The 21,433-nt window shown below is 41.3% G+C and overlaps 1 protein-coding gene across 7 annotated transcripts in view; it reads right to left on the bottom strand.

Annotated features, from left to right (window-relative positions):
- Positions 1–21,433, bottom strand: part of CDH20 (cadherin 20) — a 1,654,453-nt gene that overhangs the window by 686,647 nt on the left and 946,373 nt on the right. For 4 of the 7 annotated variants that reach the window (XM_069219505.1, XM_069219513.1, XM_069219511.1 and 1 more), the window contains exon 4: positions 12,535–12,615. The exons of the other annotated variants lie outside the window; for them this stretch is intronic. The gene's annotated coding sequence lies outside the window, so the exon portion shown is untranslated. The remainder of the gene's footprint in view (positions 1–12,534; positions 12,616–21,433) is intronic. 7 annotated transcript variants of the gene reach the window in all.

Genomic DNA, 21,433 nt, shown 5'->3' on the forward strand with positions numbered 1-21,433 from the left:
CAAGTCCTAGACACATAGAGGGTGTCAATAAGTGTAATAATGCTACCAGATTAAACCTATTGGTTTCAAAATATCTTTGTGGGCTTAACAAGAACCTTGGGTGTTTTTTACAGACTGCCCATTGGTTGTAATTGGTTGATTTTATTGGCTCCCGATTTTCTTGCTCTGATTAAATGACTTTCCTTGTCCCATCTTGAAAATCTTATTTTTGTCCTTGGACTGGAGTATAGTCTCTTTACCATCCTTTGGACTACCTGCATTGTATTTTTCTATGGCTTACTTTTAAGGAACGTTTTTCTTTTTGTTAAGTACACGATGAAAGTGCCTGTGTTTCCAGAGCCCTCCCTTGTGTGCTTCTCTACCCTGCCAAATATCCACTTGCAATCCATGTTGCTCTCTCCGTCATGTGCTGCTCAATCTCTGTTGTGCACTTCTCACCTAATCTGCTCTACCTCATGTACTTCTCCTCCCCAACCCACATTGCTCTTTTTCACCAGGTATTTTTAATTCTTCCTTCCCCCAATCATATATTTTTTTTATTCCACCACCCACCCAAGTTGTTTCCTCTCATCTCCTTCAATCGTCCGCTCATCTATAATCAAGCTGATTCTTTTTTTTTTATTGAATTAATTATTTTTAAGCTATAACAGCAAATTGCTGTTGGTCCTTCTGTCTTAAAAACAGTGCTTTTGTGCTTCTCTAATTTAATTTTTTTAAATAACAAATCCAAGTTAAATCATTACATAATTTAGGAAATGTTGTGCCCGCCTTTAGCAACCATGTCTTCACACTTTTTTTCTTTTTTTGGCTGATGCCGCACATCTATTGCAAAAAACTGATTTTTCCTATGCTGTCCAGCAGTACTAAAAGACATTGGCAAAGCCAATATGTCTGAAATGTGAAACCTGTTTACTTTGCCAATACTTTTTTGTCTTGCAACAAGAATTAGATAAAGAAAGAGAAGTACAGAAATAGACATGGCTGTGCTTAGGCTCCCAGTAGAAAAATTAAAACCTAATAATTATTACTATCAAGTGAGAGAGTCCTTAAACCAAAAGCTGCCGCAACTTTCACTGTTAAAAAGCATGCTCTGAACTTTACATAACCCTTGCAGCTTGAATTTCAAAATTTGTTAGGCTGGCAAATTACTGAGGCTAAATGTTTCTTTCATAACCTTTCTTTGACTTATAAGATGCAACTAAACATTTTCTTAAACAATGGAACCAGTATTAATTCTATGCTTTCAATTTACTAACTTGCTTTGGAATACGCTCGTGTGCATAGAAAATAACAAATGTTTTGTAGGAAATACCTAATATATAAAGGGATGGGAAAGGGGATCAGAAATTATATTCATGTATGTAATATTGTTCATGCAGAATAAAGAAAACGTGTGGGGAAAGGAGACATATGTATGTAATCCTTCCATTTTCCAAGAACACCCATTGTATGAATATGCAATCTTTCAAGAAAATGTTTACAAATGTTAATAATTGCTACTGTGAAAGTGTATAAAAAGTTGTCTAAGGGAATAGATATAGTTGATGTTATGTTATATAGATATACATACTACAGGAGAGAAAGAAAGACCAATATCGACTACTACTTTCACTGCGTAAGCTGCCTGGCTCATAGGTTATTTTAGTAAGAGATAGTTAATAATTATGCTGAATAGTAGACTTTAGCACTGTATTGAAACAGAGAGGGCTTAGTAAAGTATTACTGAGTAGAATGATCAGTAAGCACTTGAAGCTGATAGACATGGGAATCTGTGTTAGACCAGGGATAAAGAATACTTTTTAACCTATTTGTGAAGTTCTCCCATACTGAACTAATCATGAGAGTTTGCTTCCATAAATGTTTGTTCATTCTATCAAGAAGAGATGAGCAGAATAGGGACAGATTCAGCACACACTTCATGCATATTTCTATATGACTTTATTGATTATTAAAGATTTGTTACTCATTGATTCTTAGAATAAAGACATTAAAGACATTAAAATTCTATAAACTCTCTTTATTAATTTCAGAGAATAAAGTCTGTAATCACATTTGATGTTTATGTCTATTTTGTTGCAGCATATTAACACCTAACAGACACCTCAAAGAAAGATCCATGCCAAGGGGCCCGAAATTAGAAGATTAAGTGGTAGTAGGGAGAAGTAGATATTCATTTATAAATGGGATGGTTCTCCTGTAATGAGAGCACACCCAACAGTAATCTGGTAGCAGAATGAAGGTTGAGTGCTAGGGAAAAATGAGCTGCAAATATTAAAAAGACGGTAGAAGTTAAGACGAGATAGAAATAAATACAATGATCTAAAGTGAAGCAACCTATCTTGCTGAACTTAAATCACAGCGCGACTGTTACACCAACTGACCAATAGCAGCAAGGCACTCTATTACATTACAACTCGCTCTTCGTAGTGGTTCACTCTCCTTTACAATGTTCTCCTGTGTTGATGAAAACATTTGCTTAGCCGCGGACAAGGTGTGGTTGATGAGGTAGTCCCAGTCGCAGTTGGCAGTTGTAGAACCGGAGAGCGAATCCAATGAGTTTGAGTATTAATAGGGTTGACGCGTCAATATGTGTGGAAATTGAGAGATTTATTTCCTTTTAAGTCTATGACACTGATGAGTAAGTAAAACGTTATCGGACTGAGAAGTAGTCTAAGATACTGGGATAGATAAATAAAGTAAATAGAGAATTGCCTGCTAAGAGAAGTGTAAGTTATGAGCCATCATCAACATTAAACCAGGATAGGGAAATAATAGAATCTTTGTGTGCAAAGGTGACTCATCACTAATTGGGTGACTTGCCGCAGGTCAGTAACTCACTCAAGTTAAATAGTGGAAAATCAAAAGGTTCTTAAAAGCCTCATTCCAATAGATTGAGAGATTACCTTTCATTTGTTTAGAAAAAGCAGACAAGATTTATTTAATCTTTGTGTTTATAGCTATTTTTTCTTCGCAACAGGAGAAAATTGTAAAGGACGGTGAACAGCTGCGAACAGCGAGTTGTGATGTAATAGAGTGCTGCGCTGCTATTGGTCGGTTGGTGTGAGAGTTGCACTGTGATTTAGGTTCGGGAAGAGGGATGCTTGGTTTTAGATCATTGTATTTCTGAGAAAATAATAAATCTGACCAAAGGAGAGTTTGCATTTATGTATGTGTACTTAGATATATTTTTGTTAAGTCTTGAAAATCATAAGATTTTTTAAGGCAATTAGAAGGTTGATAAGGGGAGGTGTATTGATTCCAGTTAGGGAAGGTGAAAAGGCTCCTCCGGAAGGAACACTAGCAGACTATATGATGGTTGAGAGAGGATTACATACATGTATTTGGTTTTGTAAATGGAACTTTATTACTGAAAAGGAGGGAGATATGAGAGTCCCAACTGGGAGATATTATGTGTGATTTAAAACCACCTAATATACCTACACAATTTGAGGCATTGTGTGTGATTGGTGGGATTGACTTTAAAACATGATGAAGAAAAAATAGAGAAAAGAACCAAGAGGGCAGTGAGTAATTGTGTGGATGTAATTTGGGATAACAGAGCAAACATGTGGAGCAAAGTATATCTGTAGGTACCAGGTTGTATCCTATGTGTACAAAGGAAGAGCAGAAAAGACCAAAGGATAGTGAAAAAACACCTAGAAAAAAAATCAAAGGTGAAGATGAGGCACAAAAAGAACAAAGAAACATATACCAATTCCAATTCAGGAGATGGTATATTAGAAGAAATATTTTCTGTATGTCTGCCACCTTACCCAGAATCCACTATGGCGGAAACTGAGATAATGTGACAAATACTTCAGCTCCTATAGATCTTAAACATATCACCTACAGTGACACAACAAATTCCATCAAAAGTAGTGGTTGCCAAACCAATTTCTACACAATCTGTTATTACACAGCCTTTAAGGTAACCAGCAGTAATTAGAACCCCTGCCGAGATTGGAACTTCTCAATCGATACCATGAGTCAAAGTGCTGATTAATCAGGTCTCTGTAACCCAGATGACTGGATTAATTATGCAACAGGCAGGAACTACACGGGTTATACCAAATACAGAGATTCAACAAACATCTACGGGCACTCCAGTAACTAGGTGTGTCCCAACTTCACAAAATTCACAGATTGTTGTTTGGACAACGCTAAAGAAAATTATGGCTTTGGGAGATGGAGCTCAGTTTGTCTTTACGGCACAACCTACTCCAACAGAAGGGGCTCTAGGGGAAGGAAGGGTTCCTCAAGAGATTGAGTAGTTCATCCAGACTTGCACACAAGTGGAAGGTGTAAGAGCACCTAATACCAGTAGAAGTGAAGAGATAAGCCCAGTTATTCAAAAGGAAAGGCCAATAAATGTGCCACAATGGAAAGTTGAATTAGAAGAAATTCTGTGAGGGTGCTTAAACCTTGAACACATTGAACAGTATTAGGAAAAATAATTGGTTTATTTGTGTAAATAAATTACAAGGAAAGCAGCAATAGTGCATGATCAATTACTCGAATCGGCAAATAAATATGATGTGGATATTTTTAAAAGTGTACCTCTGCAGAGAAGCTTTAGAGTACAATTAGATGACAAATCAATTGAAAACAGGCTTTGTCCAGGTTAGCGCATACATCTTACCGAATTGGTAAAATGTGTATGCAAATAGATTGAAATAGAAATATATCAAGTTAAATGGGCACAAAAGCAGGACAAGAAAAGGAAATTAGCAGAGAAGGCTGAGGAGAAAAAGAAAAGAAGGGAATAGTCAGAAAAGGAAGACTATAGTGAAGCCTATCCTTTACGAAAAACACCATGTAGAACATACGTTTATGTACTATGGCGTCAGGGAGATCTTGCATCATTTACAAACAACTTCTCAAATTGAGAGACAGTCCAATGCAATGGTATATGCAGGTTGTGAGGTTTGTGAAACTGTCCAAAGTGCTGTGGGTCTATTTAGATACTTTCTTCGACAATGTGGTACCAAGTGATTTATGAGCTGAATGTAAGGCAGCAGTTCAGTGGCCAACCTCAGAACCCCCAAGAGAAACTGGTACAAATGCACCATAACCTGTGGTAATTACCACATATAATGAAGCAATAGCATTTTAAAAGATAAAAATTCCCCCTAAGGAATTGAATTATTTAAAACTAAACAGGGTGCAGCCGGAAGTTAAAACAAAACAGTGCATTATTTTTATGAAAGGTTGATGAATGCTTTTCATCAGCACACAGGGCAGGCACAATTAGACCCGGGGGATATGGTTTTCTTTATTACTAGTTTTGGGCTATGGTTGAGATTTGAGATTTGTCAGCACAAACAAAAGAATGAGATTTTGAAGAATGTACAATATTGTACTGACAAGCAAGAAATAAAACAGTGAAAGATTAAGGAAAAATTAATGTTAGCACTGACTAAATTTGCACAACAAGTTTTTCAAAATGTGTCAGGTGTTGAGAATGTTGCTGCCTTCCAGGGAATGAAAGGAATGATGTCCAGCAGAATTCAGACAGGAGTACAGGTGTTACCTGGAAGTGGAAGGGGTGTTCCTATTGACTCAGGTACAGGTGTTGATATTGCAACATTAAAGAAAAGGACTGCTTGTCATGTGTGTAACCAGGTAGGGCACTCAAAGTTGGAACGTAGATTTAATCCAGATAAGAATCAAGTTAATTAGATGCATGATGTGACTCAAGTACAAATGTCAAATGTTCCAGTAAGACAAATACAAGCTCCAGTAAACAATCATAATCAAATCGTACCTATGCCAAAAGCCCCTGTGATTCGCCCTGTTGTGAATGGAGCTCAGTTAAATCGAAATCAGTTGCCTTGCATGACACGAAATGTGATGCAAAACCCTGAGTTGGTACAACAATTTCGAATGTTTGATGATGAAAATGAGATTCTGAATTTTGGCATCTCAAAATGCCGGTGCCTGAGGGAGGAGACAGGATGCATGCTTGCTGCAATCATAGCGGTAGACCAGTGTGGACTATATTTAGAATGCCACCAAGTTGTGTCTTTAATAGACACAGGAGCTACCTGTTCCACTGTGAGGACAGTGGAAGTGCCAGACCTGCCCCTCTCAGGAACAGGAACAAGTAGTGGGAGGAGCAAAAAAGTTAGTTACTAATACAATTTCAGGATAAGTTTCAGTAAAAGTTGGATCATTTGAAGATAAACATCAGTTTGTAGTTTGTGATTCCAGTCCTGTTAACCTGTTAGGGAGAGACTTAGGGGGTGATTCTGAGCTTGGCGGGCGGCGGTAGCCGGCCGCCAAGCGGGAACCGCCAGAAGACCGTACCGCGGTCAAAAGACCGCGGCGGTCATTCTGGGTTTCCCACTGGGCTGGCGGGCGACCGCCGAAAGTCCGCCCGCCAGCCCAGCGGGAAACACCCTTCCCACGAGGACGCCGGCTCAGAATTGAGCCGGCGGAGTGGGAAGGTGCGACGGGTGCAGTTGCACCCGTCGCGAATTTCAGTGTCTGCTAGGCAGACACTGAAATTCTTTTTGGGGCCCTCTTACGGGGGCCCCTGCAGTGCCCATGCCATTGGCATGAGCACTGCAGGGGCCCCCAGGGGCCCCGCGGCACCCCCTACCGCCATCCTGTTCCTGGCGAGAGAACCGCCAGGAACAGGATGGCGGTAGGGGGTGTCAGAATCCCCATGGCGGCGGAGCGCGCTCCGCCGCCATGGAGGATTCTCAAGGGCAGCGGAAAGTCGGCGGGACACCGCCGACTTTCCGTTTCTGGCCGCGGCTGAACCGCCGCGGTCAGAATGCCCAGCGGTGCACCGCCAGCCTGTTGGCGGTGCTACCACGGTCGTTCGCCCTGGCGGTTTTTACCGCCAGGGTTAGAATGACCCCCTTAATGTGCAAGTTAAATCAGTTTTACTCCAGATGGAGTTGAGTTTCAAATACACAATGATGAGGATGTAGAATTCAAGCCCGCACTAAGGAAAACAGCAGAATTTTTCCCCATGTTAGTATTAAATCATTTAACCAAGGAACTAATTAAGAAGGTTGGCGCTAAAGTGTGGGATGTAACTGGAATGGATATTGGATTAAATGAACATCATCTTATCCAATGAAGCCAGAAGTAGTAGCAGAAGTAGTAGCAAGGATCACACTATTAATAAATAAAATGCTAGAAAAGGGAATTTTGAGAGAACTGATTGGGAGTCCATGCAATACACCAATCATGGGGTTACACAAGCCAAACGGCAAGTACAGAATCATTCAAGATTTGAAAAAAATCAATGAAATCATAATCCCATGTTGTTCTGTGGTACTAAGTTCAGCCACCATATTTTACCAAGCTCCATGCACAGCTGAATGGTTCACTATGATCAATCTTTGCAATGTCTTCTTCTCTATATCCTTACACGAAGACAGTCAGTTCTTATTTTCCTTGTGTTCAGAGAGAATGTAATCACGTGGTGTTGTGTCCCACGAGGGTATATGGAGAGCCGGTCCTTTTTAAATCAGATCTTAAAAAAGAATTTGGAACCTGTCAATCTACTGGGAAAATCAGGTCTGATCCAGTATATTAATGATCTACTGATTGTTTCGAGTACTGAGGAAAATTTCCAGGTAAACTCCATAGCATTATTGCACCATTTGGCTGAGAATGGACACAAGGCGTCATCCCAGAAATTACAATACTTCCCAAACGAAGTAATATACTTAAGACACATTATTGAGAATAGTGTAAGGAAAGTGTCCAAGGAAGGAGTTGTAATGATCTAAAAATGAATTCCCCCAAAATACAAAAGGAGGTAACAATGTTTCTCGGAATAGTTGGCTACTGTAGACAGTAGATTCCAAACTTTTCCTTGGTGGCAAAACCGCGACTGAAGATAATTCCCAAAGATGTAAATGATCCGATTCCATGGGACAACTAATGCATGGAGGCATTTTTGGAGTTGAGAGAAAGTCTTTGTTGCGCACCTTCATTGAGTATGACAAATTACTCCAAAGAGTTTATTTTGTTTTGCAGTGCGACAGAAGGGTGTGCTCACTTGGTGTTAACCAAAGTTCATGAAAGTTACAAAAGACCAACTGCATATTCATCTGCCACTCTTTACCCTGTAGCAGCCGCTTTGTCTGGATGTTTGAAACTGGTAGCTACAGTAAGTGCTAGTCTTCAGAAGTGTGAAAACATTGTAATGGGATTTCCTTTGACTGTCATTGTCCCACATTCAGATGGGTTGTTACTAACAAAAACTAAAACATAGCACCTCACAAATTCGCGACTTACCAAATATGAGCGCCAGATACTGTCTGGAAACAATGTGGTGCTAAAGAGATGTCATGTTTTAAACTCTAGTACACTGTTGCCAGTACCTGAAAAAAATGGGTCTGACCATTAGGAACATCATTGACTTGATGTTACAGATTTATGCAACAAACCCAGTCCAGACATAAAAGATGAGCCTTTAATCAACCCAGATTACGTCTTTTTTGTGGACGGTTCCTGCCTAAGAACAAATTAAGGATGCTTAAGAGCAGCATATTCAGTCTGCATAATTCAAGAAATTGTTGAGGCATCTTGGTTACACGAGGTTTCATAAGCGCAAATTGCAGAACTAATTAGTCTTACTAGGGCATGCAACCATACTACCAGAATGTGAGTTGCAATTCTCTCAGTTAATATGAGTTTGGTGTTGTCCATGATTATGGGCAATTATGGTCACAACCAGGTTGTAGGACCTCAGCAGGCACACCCATTAAAAATGGACAACAAGCAAAAGAGCTATTTTTTGGAAGCCTTACAGGAGCCAACAGAGATTGCATATAGGAACGACTGTAGCTATGTCACAATCAGAAACAGGTATGCTGATGCAGTGGCATGCTATTGCGCAACTATACATGCACTTAAAATGGCTCCTACATGACTGGGAGTCAGAAGGTTTCAAAAATAGCATACAATTGCGATGAATTGAGATGTATGCAATAAAATGCACCAATTGAAGGAAAACAGATTGGGATAAGAATGGGCTGTGGAGCTGATGGCAACAATGTATGGGTCTCAATGGATGAACGACCAATACTACCAGACAGTTTATTTATTCCAATGACACAATACCTAAATGGCAGGCACATTTGGGTAGAAACGCTGTGACCAGAACCTTCAAACAGTATTGGTATAATCCAAAATTCAGAACTCAAGCAGAAGAAATTTGCAGTAAGTTGACCAAAAACTTTGCTGCCATTATCGACCTGAAGCTTCTGGAACCATCAAACAAATGAATGGTACTACCAAACCAAGATTAGCAAATACGAAACTCACCTGATCGAAAAACTGTGTTGTCCTCCAAGAAGAGTTGATGGGGAGGGCCATGAGGTTACCTGCCATTGTGGCAAATGTACTTGTGAACATAACAGGTGACATGTCTGGCTGACATAGTAGGTCTGTGTCTCAACAAGCTGAAGCTATAACTGAGAAGCCAAATCAAGATCTGTGCCACAACTTAAACCATGGTGATTATATTTACATTAAGAAGCATGTGAGAAAGGACTCATTAGAGCCTCATTAGAAACACCCTTGCCATGTGATTCTGATCATGAACACTACAGTAAGGTAATCAGAGCAGACAAGGAGAAAATAGGGGCGAAGAAACTCTGACAGGTGAAGTCGTTCAATTGCCAGACATCTCACACAGTGGTGAAGATAATGGGGTACTGACCATAATTGTGGGAGACCAAGGTGAAGGACAAAACACAGAAACAACTAAACAAATTGAAGACCCAGGAGTTCTGGAACCAATGCAAATAAAAGAACAGTAAACAAGACTTGGCCAAGATTTGTTTGAAAGGAACAAAAAATGAGTGTTAGAAATTAGGTCTCTAGTCGGCTGTGGTTTGCACCCTGTCCAAGTAGGGACCCTTAGTCTAGTCAGGTAAGGGAGTCACACAGCTAAGGTAACCCCTGCTCATCCCCTTGGTAGCTTGGCATGAGCAGTCAGGCTTATCTCATAAGCAATGAGTAAAGTATTTGTACACACACACAGTAACACAGTGAAAACACAAACATACTGCACACCAGTTTAGAAAAAAAGTAAATATTTATCTGAATAACACAAGACCAAAATGACAAACATCCAACATATACAAGCAAAGTTATCACTTTTAAAAAGTTGCAAAGAGTCTTAATCCAGAGAAATCAATGGTCTCTTTTTAACACACAGTACCTGGGATGTGTCAAAAACAAAGGCGATGTGGGCTGCGCATGAGGTGAGGCAACGGAAAACAAAGCAGGGGAGGTGATGTGTTGGTTCCTTACCAACAGGGAAGGGGATGTATTGATTTTCTCCTCACAGTAGAGCTGATGCGTCGGTTCCTTACTGACAGGGGTGGTGATGTGTCAGTTTTCTCCCCACAGGAGAGGTGATGCGCCGGTTTCTGGTCACGCAGCCTTGGTCCTTGGTGTGGTGAGGGGTCAATGCGAAAATGACGCCCAGAGACTATGATTGGGAAAATCCAGGCTCAGTGTGATGATCGAGCTGTGGTGGATCAGGTGCTGTGTCAATCCAAAAGGCTTTGAGTAGATTATTCCACTGCAAGACAGACCCTGCATTGATTCTTCTGCCGCAAGAAAAGCGATGCATCAATTTTCAGCCTCAGTGATACAATGCGTGGATTTTCTTCCTCAGGATACCAGTTTCCACTTCCAAGAGCACAGGAACTGGATTCGGCACAACTTGGCAAGTCATGACTTTCAGCAGAAGAGTCCAGACTCTGGCAGATGAAGTCTTTGATGTCCCTGAGATTTCTAACAGGAGGCAAGCTCAGTTCAAGTCCTTGGAGAACCTTGGACATCAGGATGTGAAAAGTAAAGTCCAGTCCTTTCACTCCCAGAACAGAAGCAGCAAGCAGCAGGGCAGCACAACAAAGTAACAGGCAGAGTGGCAGTTCCTTCTACAGCATCCAGCTCTTCTTCCTAGCAGAATGTCCTCAGTCTGTAAGTGTTCTGAAGTTGTGGTCTCAGAGCCCCAAAACTTGCACTAATTTCTGCCTTTGAAGTAGGCAAACTTCAAAGAAAAGTCTGCACAAGACCCTTTCTTTCATGCCCTGGCCCCAGACACACTCCAGGGATTAGGGACTGCTTCGTGTAAGGACAGGTACAGCCCTATTCAGCTGCAAGTGTCAGCTCCTCCCACCACTCTAGCCCAGGAAGACCCATTTGAATATGCAGGGCACACCCCAGCTGTCTTTGTGTAACAGTCTAGAGCAGAGGTCTTCAAACTGGGGGGGCGGGCCCCCTTAGGGGGGCCTCAAGTGATCTCGGGGGGCAGACTCTGGCCAAAAGAAGCATTATACAGATAAGAGGCCTTTGTTTTAAGCAGAAGCATGTTATTGCATTAAAAAAAATATAACAATACTTAATTGCAATCTTTAAATAGGTTTAGACTTTTTTAAACATTGCCATCTTTATTAAATAATTGTGAAAAATTCTGAAGGGGGCCCAATGATTTCTATTTTTTAACTGGGGTGGTGCGGCATTAAAAATTTTGGAGACCACTGGTCTAGAGAGAATTCACAAACAGCCGAACTGACCCAGACGTTTATTCCACAGCCGGGAGGAGGCACAGAATGATTAAGCAGGAAAATGCCCACTTTCTAAAAGTGGCATTTTCAAACTTACAATTTAAATACCAACTTCACCAAAATATGTATTTTTGAATTGTGAGTTCAGAGACCCCAAACTCCAAATCTCTATCTGCTCCCAATTAGAAATTAGACTTTAAATATATTTAAAGTCAATCCCCATGTTAACATATGGGAGAGATATGCCTTGCAATAGTGAAAAACAAATTTAGCAGTATTTCACTATCAGGACATGTAAAACACACCAGTACATGTCCTACCTTGTCAATACACGTCACCCTGCCCATGGGGCTGCCTTGGGCCTACCTTAGGGGTGACTTACATGAATTAAAAGGGAAGGTTTGGGCCTGGCAAGTGGGTGCACTTGCCAGGTCGAACTGGCAGTTAAAACTGCACACAAAGACACTGCAGTTGCAAGTCTGAGACATGTTTAGAGGGCTACACCTGTGGGTGGCACAATCAGTGCTGTAGGCCCACTAGTAGCATTTGATTTACAGGCCCTGGGCACACATGGTGCACTGTACTAGGGACTTACCAGTAAATCAAAAATGCCAATCATGGATAAACCAAGTACCAGTACCATTTTATACAGAGAGCACTTGAACTTTAGTAATGGCCAGCAGTGGGAAAGTGCCCAGAGTCCTAAAAGCCAGATAAAAAATGAAATTCAGCACAGCATGAAAGCAGGAGGTCAGAAGTAAAAAAAAACAAGGGAAACCATGCCAAGAGCGGACAGGTGTAACAATGACTGTGACTGACAAATTAGCACCACTAAAAGAAGTCAATGAAGAAGAAGAATTGAGTGGTGCTAGTGAAACTGATGGAGAGCCGACCACACTCAGAAGGTCAAAAAGAACTTGAGTACCTTGTTGAAGATATACGTCACCAAAATGGACATACTATTTGAGTCAGATATTGGACCTACGTATCTCTGCGATACTCGAATGGAGCAAAACTTCACTAGAACCTCCTTGATAAACAAACATTGAAAAAGTCATGACATGAGCTGTGAAAAAATAGAATAATAATAATAAGCTGAGATTGAGAACAAATTTAGGGATAACAATTAAGAACACAGAATAGGGTTAAGGATTGTCTACTAAAGATTGTATTAACAATAATAAGAAACTTTAGCAATTGAGTGACTAAAGTAAAAAATATATTGAAAATTGTACACCCAGAAGGAGAAAAGTTAAATTGGTGTCACTAATGAGCTAATTGGTAGTAGATTTGCTTGTAGAGACAACATGTGTATTGTGACTAGAAGTAGAGCTAAAATATTTTTGGCAGCTTTACTTGTTTTGATAATATTGACAGCTATAGCAAACGTCTCAGTAATTCATTTTGAACCTAAACAATGGTATCAGTAATATTTAGATCCTTTTCACTTACTAACCTGCTTTGGAATGCCCGGACATACATAGAAAATAACAGATGTTTTGTATGAATGACCTAACTTTATGAAGGGATGGGAAAAGGTATCAGAAAGTATACTCATGTATGAAATATTGTTCTTTCAGAATAATGCATGTGGGAAAGAAGACACAAGCATGCAACCCTTTTGTTTGTTTTTTCAAGAACACAATGGCATTCTTTTAATAATATGTTTACAAATGTTAATAATTGCTACCACTGAAAGTGTATTAAAACATGTCCAAGGGAAAGTTAGATAGACATAGATATATGCGGGAAAGAGAAAGAGAAGAGACACCGAAGCTAATGTTCTGAGACCCCTGAGAAGTCAATATTAACTACTAACTTCAGTGCGTAAGCTGTCTGGCTCATTTGTTATTTGAATACGAGCTAGTTATTAATTCTGCTGCAAAGTAGACTTTAGCTTTGTATTGAAACAGAGAGGACTAAACAAAGCGTCACAGAGTTAAATTATAGCAGTAAGCACTTGGAGCTGGGTGTTTCTGTATGCGTGTCATGTGTGTTTTTATACGTCTTTATTGATTTTTAAAGATGTATTACTAATTGTTTTTTATAATAAAGACCTCACAATTCTATAAAACTCTTTTGGCTTCAGAGAATAGAGTCTATAATTACATTTGAAGTTTATAAATGTTTTGTTGCAGCCTAATAATACCTAACAGCCACCTCAAAGAATGCATGCCAAGAGCCCGAAATTAGAAGAGTAAGTGGCAGCAGGGAGAATTAGACATTCATTAATAGATGGGACGGTGCTTCTTTAATACACTTACACCCATTAGACTTGCCTTGGTGCACCCGAGACTTCCACTTGCAGAAGCACTGTGTGGCAGGAGGCTCACCAGTCACTTTATGCTCGCCTCTAGGCGCATAAATTTGTTTACCTGGTTCCGCTGCGTGGGACACATAGACTTGCATGACGGCACCAGGGACTTGGAGTACTAGGGGCACTGTGCAGCAAGAGGACCCCCAGTCAATTCTCACACTCCTGGAGGGGTATTAATTTGTTCACCTGGTCCCTCAGTGCGGGACATATGCTGGCCACGCCTGGACAAAGACAGGCCAAGACTGGGCCCGTCTTTGCCCGTCATCACTTGAAAGAAGCTAGGCAGGGCCCTCTCTCTTGGCTCCAGTATTTATTTTCAAACATATGACGGTACATTCCAACAGCAAAGATTAGCGAAAGATCATATTTATAGCTTACTGTCATACTTTTGACAGATAAGGCAGTTTGCTTCACAGTATTGTTCAACAAGGTCAAAAGAACGAATTTGAGGGCAAAAGGCAACACTGGCCTGCTTCAGGGCCTGCTTAGCACTCCCCTCGACTCTTTCCTAACAAGGGCATTCAGGGTGGTCAGTTAAGAGATTGAACTAGCACAGCGACACCTATCTCTAGATTTGTGCAAATGCCGAATTAGTCCTGTCCCTCTCGAGCAGTCTTTAGGCGAAGCAGAGCGGATGGACATAAGAAAGAAGGATGTTGGTCCAGATTGTGTAGAATTGGTGGACCAGGCAGTAGACCAAGCCCAGAGCTGTACCCCAATCAATCAATTACCTTTTTCTGATATAATGGCCAACCCCTCTGCTAAAAGAAAGAGGCAATCAGGGAGATTAACCATGAAAGAGTCCTCATACTTTGTCACAGGTAGCAATACTAAGCCCCAAGTTGGAAATAACATTTCGAAGTTGGAACTCAATTACCTTATTAAAGCTGTTGTGCCTGATCTTTTGTTGCAAGTTAGGGAGATTGTGGAAACCTGTCTGATTCCTATGAAGAACAAGCTGCAGTTAATAGAGGCGAAGATAGCAGATTTGGCCCCTGTGTCTACTACAGTAACCCCAGCTATATCTTCTGGTTGTTCTGGCTTATTTGCCACCTTATGTCCCAATGCTAGGGATCCTGCTGGTTGATTATATACAGGCCCCAAGGGGAAGTGAAGCTGGCCCAAATGTCCTTCCATACGGGCAAAAACAGATATTCTGCCAAAGATGTATTCAGCTTTCACTGACATGTTACGTCCCTACATTAGTCGGCCACCTTCTGAAATCTGATAATGTCAGTGCATTCTCACCTAGCTGAGGAGATAAGGAATAATTTAATGAGAGCTTTTGGAAATAAAAACAAAAGGAACTTTAGAGGGAAATCTTTGTCGAATTTATGGTATTCTAAAAGCTGTAGAGAAGCCAAGTAACAGCTTTTACTAGCACTTAAAACCAAAAAGAACAGAGGGATTTATGGTGCAAGGGCAGAGCACAAGAGAGTCCAGCTAGAAGTGCAAAGGGAATGGGACAACTTCAAATGGCAAGATCTAGTTGAGGCAGAGAAAAGGAAAGACAGCCCAATGTTTTTGAGGTTTGTAGCTCATGGGAGTAAAGATGCCGGCACCCATACAGATTATTATATAGACCCCAAGACCGAGACAAGCATTTTTCTGAATTGTATGCCCAGTCAGGAGATTTGGGCAATGATTATCCCAGAACTGATGACTGTCTAGCATTTGTAGGATTTGGTCAGGATGATGATCTGAGTTTCAGTGAAGATAGGGAAGAGAGAGGAACACTAGTCAAACCCCTTTTACCATGGAAGAAATGGAGATGGCAATGAAACTTAGCAAAGCACCAGGCCCTGATAAGATCCTCGTGGACCTGCTAAAACATGCTAAAGAAATTTGGGTCTCATAGGTTATTCTCGTTTGTAATGCAGTTGCATCAGGTGCACCAATTCCAGATACATGGAGAGGAGCAGAAGTAAAGTAAATTAGCATGACCCAGCAAATTATAGGTTTTGGGATTTTTATGCCTAGTATGGAAACATGTCAAGCTAACTAATTCACATCTTTACATTGCCTTTATTGATCTTAAAACTTCTGGTGCCCACTGAGGACTTCATTGAAGGCACTGAAAGTGCCTGAGTGCCTCTTATTACAAACTATAAGGTTACATCTGGTTAACAATGCCAGAGCCTGATGCAGCCCTCGAGGCGAAGTAACTGACCCTATCCTAGTAAGAAGAGGAGTAAGGCAGGGATGTGTGCTGGCCCCCACGTTATTCTCCCTTTACGTGAATGACGTGGTCGAGGGCTTCTCATGACAAATTATAAGGTTACACCTGGGAAACTATGCCAGAGCCTGATGCGGCCCTCAAGGCGAAGTAACTGACCCTATCCTAGTAAGAAGAGGAGTAAGGCAGGGATGTGTGCTGGCCCCCATGTTATTCTCCCTTTATGTGAATGACGTGGTCGATCATCTTTTGCAGTGTGTACATGACTCTCCAATGTTATGTGGCTCCACTGTTCCAGCTCTACTATTTGCTGAAGATACTATATTAATTTCACAGATGCTGAAGGGGCTCCAAAATCTTATAAACTCTTTCAGTGGTTATTGTGAATACAAAGGTCTGGGGATCAATAAATTGAAAACTAAGGGGGTCATTCTGACCCCGGCGGTCATGGACCGCCGGGGCCAGGGTTGGCGGGAGCACCGCCAACAGGCAGGTGGTGCCCCGCAGGGCATTCTGACCGCGGCGCTTTGGCCGCGGTCAGAAGAGGAAAACCGGCGGTCTCCCGCCGGTTTTCCGCTGCCCATAAGAATCCTCCATGGCGGCGCAGCTCGCTGCGCCGCCATGGGGATTCTGACACCCCATACCGCCATCCTGTTCCTGGCAGCTCTGCCGCCAGGAAAAGGATGGCGGTATGGGGTGTCGTGGGGCCCCTGGGGGCCCCTGCAGTGCCCATGCCAATGGCATGGGCACTGCAGGGGCCCCCATAAGAGGGCCCCACTTTGTATTTCAGTGTCTGCTTTGCAGACACTGAAATACGCGACGGGTGCAACAGCACCCATCGCACCTTCCCACTCCGCCGGCTCCATTCAGAGCCGGCGTCCTTGTGGGAAGGTTGATTTCCACTGGGCTGGCGGGCGGCCTTTTGGCGGTCGCCCGCCAGCCCAGTGGAAATCCCAGAATCACCGCAGCGGTCTGACGACGCAGTGCGGTATTCTGGCGGGGGTACTTTACTTTGGCGGGCGGCCTCCGCCGCCCGCCAAGGTAAGAATCAGGGCCTAAGTGTATGGCAATCAAGCTGCACAGGGGTTTCAAAAAGAATTTGACTGTGAATGGCATAAACTGGATATTGTGGACAACTTCAGCTATTTGGGTGCAACTTTAAATTCCTAGCTATGCTGGACCCCTAAAATAAATAAATCCAAGGCAGAGTTGGCTCAGAATTATCGGGCTATCATTAAAAACACTGAATGCCACTGTGCAAGGTAAGCTCATCTGCCATAGAGATATTTAAATTTCATGCACTAACAGCAGCATCATATGGAGCTGAACTGTGGAGGTTTAACAGATCGGATGTATTGTGAAATTAAGAAAATAAGTGTATGCTATCGTTATTACATCTTACAAAGAGCACCCCTTTGATTCCAGATTCTGAGAGAATTTGTACCAATTGCACTTTATGTACTCAGAATGTAACCGAGAACATTGCACATGCGATGTTTTTCTGTCTGGCCTACACTGCTTCTAGACTAAAATGGATACGTCCAACTTGTTGTAATTTGGGTTTTAGATTGCATGGAGAAGCATTAAGATTTTTACACAGTGATCTGTCTAAGCCTTAATGTATGGGGTAAGCAGATACTTGTATACGGTGTGGCTTATTAGAAAGAAGAAAGGTTTTAAATAATGAAGTATTTTTATCTCGCATTGTGCTTGAAATTTCGCCTGTATTTTCATTTGTTTTTAATGCTGTATTTATTTACATGTGCTTTTATGGTTTTTAATCAAAATAAAGCTTAATTGATTGATTAATGAGAGTGCCCCCAGCGGTTGTAAAGTGTGGTGTAGGTTGAAAGAGGTAAAGACGGGGAGAAGGACATTTTTTGAGTGGAGATGAGAGCAGTGCATGAAGGGATGATGCAGATAGAAGGAGCTGAGATAGAAGAAGAGGTGCATCACAGGGATTTGGAAGGTAGTGAGGGGAGGTAGTGAAAGCAGTCTAGATAAATCAATGAAGTACAGAGAGGGCTAAAATGAGAAGAGGTAGAGAGTGGAGAGAAAGGAAGCGAAAGAGGGGGTGAAGGTTTGAAAGGCAAATGAGATATAGAGAGAAAAGAAGCAAAGTAGAGAGGCAGAGGTGAGGTAGCGAAAGAGATTTGAGGTAAATACAGAGGTAAAGCAAGAGAGAGTGAAATAAAGAGGTAGCAAACAAGGTGAGGTAGCGTTTTTTTAGATGAAATAGAGAAGGAGGTGCAGATACAGATGAGGGAAAGCAAGAGAGAGGATGTAATGATAGAGTAAAAGAGGAAGAGAAAGAAAAGCAGTAAGAAAGGAATAAGGTACTGAGGCATCTGAGGTGGGGAAGCGAGATAGAAAGATAGAGGGGACAAAGAGATGTAAGTTAACAAATGATTGGCAAGATAAATTGATGTTAGTCTTTGAGAGAGAGGTGGAATAGATTGAGATGAGGTAGTGAGAGAGATGCGAGGTAGGTAAAGAGAGGGGCTAGAGAGTTAGCTATATACAACTAGAGCAAGAGAGTTGGAGAGAGAGATTTATGGTTGTGAGAGAGGTGGTCAGTTATGAATATGTGGAGAAAGATGTGACGAAGACATAGGTAAGTATAAAGAGATAAGATTTATAGCAAAATGTCTTAGGCACATAAAGATGGACAGATAGGCACAGAGAGATGATAAACAGAGGGGGTGAAGTAGAAGAGATTGAATGAAGGGAGGAGAGAGGCATGAGGCAGAAAGATTATTTTAGGCCTCAACTGCAGACAGCTTTGAGATGCGTGGTGTTGAAAAGACCTATTGTGGATAATACACATACTTACAGAGGGATTTGGTCAAGCCCAATGCTTACCATTGTTTGGTTTTCTTGACAATCTAATTTGCTTGCTTCCTTTTCAATGACTTACTTTCCTTTTATGTGTTTGTCACTTAATGGAACACAGCTTCTTCATCACCCTTTTGATTGGATAACTTATGTCCTTCCACAACTCACATTCAGAGAGCTACAGAGGGAATGCATTTTCTTGCTCTCTTTTTCATGTACTGCTTCTCAGCCTAAATACCAGCTCCTTCAGTGCACTCTGTTGCTCCCTCACTTTCTGTCCATCATATTTGTTGCATTCCCCAACCCTCTCGTTTTTATGTACTTTTTTATTTGCCTCAAACTCTTCTGTTCCTCCCCCACCCTCCACTCTCATCGCTCCCCCACATCTCCCTTGATCCACCACTTTGATGCACAACCTCTTCACCTGTTGAAATCATAAAAAAATGTTTTAAAAGAAAAAATGGAGGCCCCTGCACCTGCAATTTGCTCACAGGTTACTCCTCTTTAAGTATGCACTTGAAAATACATGCAACTTTTTTATGCATCAAGATTGGTGTCCAAAATCTTGAACCATAAATTAAACAATGAAAATAATGGCAGCTGCCTTCCATGCTATGCTATATGTGAGCGATTGCTCGGTGTCACACCGATGCATGCATACATCATAGTGTTGGGATGACGATCACGCATTTGTAAACACATCATCCTGTCTTTTTCCTTTTTTTAAGTACATGTGCATCAGCAGTTTTTTTTCCTCTTTTTGAAAAACTCTTCGGCAAAGTCAATAGGTCTAATGAAAGCAAGACATATTAGCATTGCCAATGCTTGTTTAACCTAATTACTACCAATTGCTTGAGAATGCAATCATTGAAGCTGAGCAGAAAAGCATGTATAGTAGGGCCCACATTTAAGAAATGTATTGCTGTACTAGATGCAGCACCACTTTCTTGATCCCCTTAGTGCCCTCAATAATGCCACCATGTGTGCGCCGTATTAAACATACAGCACACCCTGGCGCAGGTTAGGGGCAATAGCGTCAACATTTTTGACGCTGTTGTTGTACTTTGTAGGATTAGTGCCAAATATGTTGGCATTAATCCTGCAAAGTACATGGAGGCCCATTATAAATAATTGTGTGCCTCCTTTTAATGCATGTTCTGTGCAGGCGTTAAAAAATGGCGCAGTGGAATCTCATAACGTGGGGAATGCCCCCTTGCATATATTATGCCTGGTGCACGCATAATGTAGTGCAAGGGGTTACAAAGTGGCATAATGCATACATCGTACCACTGTAAATTTGGCGCTGTGAACTTGGCCTCGTTGAGCCCCATAAGTGTCATAAAACATTACATTAATGTGAGGGGGTGCTAGGCCCTTTTACATTTGGGCCTAAGCGTCTACAAGCTGTGCATGCTCAGCTTTAAATAAAATGTTTTATGCACATCACTGTTATTGTTACATCTGTACTTTGGATTAACCCACTTACTTTACCATGGGCCTCTGGGAACAGAGAAGGTAAGCGTGGGCAACTGCCACCACCATCTTTGCCCTTACCTTAAAGCAGCTCTGGTAAACTTAGCTCAGTGACAGTCCAAAACGTCAGCTTTCCTCCCTTTTACCAGTGAGTCCCATAACCCATGCTGCTGTATAAACAATGTAAACTATGCCAAAGTACTTATCATAACTCTTATTGCGTCACAAACTGTGTATTCTGCAGAATGGGGGTTTTATGTTGATTAGGAGCTGGAGAACGACACAATTGAAGTAATCCTCCTACTCATAGAAAGGGAATTGTGTTCCTTTTTAAAGAGCTATAGAATAATAATATTAAAGCAATAGCATGTCTTCAACAGGCAAATAATGATTTTATGCCTGTACCTCCCTCCAAAATTCTGATGAGTAGCAGCGGCAACGTTATCCTCAAATATTTTATAAATGCAATTTTTGAATACACAGGAAAATTACCCCTGTATTTTCTGCATGATATTCAAAGGAAGCTCCCATACTTTCAGTCATTAACTGCATATGTTTTGCAAAGAAAAACATTAGGAAAAAGAACTTACTTTGTGAAAGTTTAATGTGATAAAAAAGTTCTGCCCACAATGAATTGTTTGCCACGCAAAATGTTTTCCCGGGAGTATTATGTTACGTTACGCCATGTCATTTTATGTTATGTAGCTCACATTATATATATGGGTAGGGTAATACGTTCCTATGGTTAATGCTAGTCTAAGACCATTGATTTTTTGCTCAAATGGTACTCACTTTATCTTCTTTATCGGGGAGTTGCGGGACTTTGTCATTTGCCTCAGAGTGAGCTTCATAGATTAAAGTAGGCAATGAACCAGGCTTCATAGGTCTAAACAGGTAAGTAAATTAAGCAGAAACTATCTTTCCCTAGTTTGGGTAAGGAAGGGGATGTGTGAACAGAGCAGGGACTTATTGGGGTCAGGGAAGACAACAATTGATTTACCTATGCTGTCTATAATGACAAGCCATAAACACACATGCGCACACCCACACATGCACACACATATCTCACAAATTGCATACTTT

The sequence above is a fragment of the Pleurodeles waltl genome, chromosome 2_2, assembly GCF_031143425.1.
Source record: "Pleurodeles waltl isolate 20211129_DDA chromosome 2_2, aPleWal1.hap1.20221129, whole genome shotgun sequence".
NCBI lineage: Eukaryota > Metazoa > Chordata > Amphibia > Caudata > Salamandridae > Pleurodeles > Pleurodeles waltl.